Raw genomic sequence first — 1,874 nt, forward strand, 5'->3', positions numbered from 1 at the left:
CAGACTTTGAAAGTGAAGCAAGGAACATAAGGTTTGGGTTTAAGCACTAATGGATTCAATCCATTCGGTGAGTTGAGTAGTGGTCATAGTACTTGGCCTGTGACCCTTTGTATGTTCAACCTTCCTCCTTGGCTGTGCATGAAGCGGAAGTTCATTATGATGCCGGCGCTTATCCAAGGCCCAAAACAACCCGGCAACGACATTGACGTGTACCTAAGGCCGTTGGTTGATGACCTTTTACAGCTCTGGAAGGAAGAAGGTGTACGTGTGTGGGATGAGGATAGACAAGAGATCTTTAATCTACGAGCACTGTTGTTCGTAACCATCAATGATTGGCCTGCATTGAGTAACCTTTCAGGACAGACAAATAAGGGATATCGGGCATGCACCCACTGTTTAGACGACACAGACAGCATGTACTTGAAGCACTGTAAGAAGGTCGTCTATATGGGTCATCGTCGATTTCTCCCTGCTCACCACCAGCTGAGAAAGAGCGGGATGCATTTCAAAGGGACGCCAGACCATCGTAAAAAACCTGCACACCGTAATGGAAAGCGTGTGTTCGAGATGATGAAGGATGTATATGTAGTCTTCGGAAAGGGACTTGGTAGCCAACCTGTTCCGAACGACGATAACGGACATGCACCCATGTGGAAGAAAAAGTCAATATTTTGGGAGCTACCTTATTGGGAAATCCTAGAGGTTCGCAACGCAATAGATGTGATGCACCTGATGAAGAATCTTTGTGTGAACGTGCTAGGCTTCATGGGTGTTTATGGAACCTCAAAAGATACATTGGAAGCACGACAGGACCTGAAAGCCATGGGGCAACGAGATGACCTACATCCGGAAAAGAGAGATAATGGACAGCACTACTTACGTCCTGCCAGTTACACTCTTAGCAAGGAGGAGAAGGATAGCATGTTTGAATGCTTGAATAGTATGAAGGTCCCGTCTGGGTACTCCTCGAATATAAAGGGAATAATAAATATGAAACAAAAGAAGTTTACAAATCTCAAGGCTCATGACTGCCACATGTTGATGACCCAGTTGCTTCCGGTTGCACTGAGGGGTGTTCTACCAGAAAATGTCCGGTTGCCGCTCGTAAAGCTATGCGCGTTTCTCAATGCGATTTTGCAGAAGGCAATCGATCCATCCAAGCTATCAAAGCTACAGAACGATGTGGTGCAATGTCTTGTCAGTTTTGAGTTGTTATTTCCACCATCCTTCTTCAATATTATGACGCACTTACTGGTTCACCTAGTGAAAGAGATTGGTATTCTCGGACCTGTATACCTGCACAATATGTGGCCTTTCGAGAGGTTCATGGCAGTCCTAAAAAACTATGTTCGTAATCGTGCCCGTCCAGAAGGAAGCATCGCCAGGGGATATGGAACAGAGGAGGTGATCGAGTTTTGTGTTGATTTTATTGATTCAATTGACTCGATTGGGGTTCCAACTTCACGCCACGAGGGGAGGCTCCGAGGAATGGGCACCCTTGGAAGGAAATCAAGTTTGAGCAATGATACTGATTTGTTCGACAAGGCACACTACACTGTTCTACAACAGTCATCCTTTGTGTCTCCGTATATCGAGCAGCACAGGCAGATGGTAGCTTCCAAAAACCCGACCAAATCCGATGCTTGGCTTACCCGTCATCACATGGAAACTTTTCCCTCCTGGTTGCGCCAACAACTTATGGGTAACTCTGAGATTCACCCACAGCTTGCCTGGTTAGCCAGGGGACCTGCTACCACAATCGTCAAATTCCAAGGCTATGAGATAAATGGTTACACATTTTACACGAGAGCCTACGACCAGAAAAGCACGAACCAGAATAGTGGTGTCCGCATAGATGCCATGGACAGAAATAA

The sequence above is a fragment of the Setaria italica genome, chromosome I (genome assembly GCF_000263155.2).
Source record: "Setaria italica strain Yugu1 chromosome I, Setaria_italica_v2.0, whole genome shotgun sequence".
Taxonomy (NCBI): Eukaryota; Viridiplantae; Streptophyta; class Magnoliopsida; order Poales; family Poaceae; genus Setaria; species Setaria italica.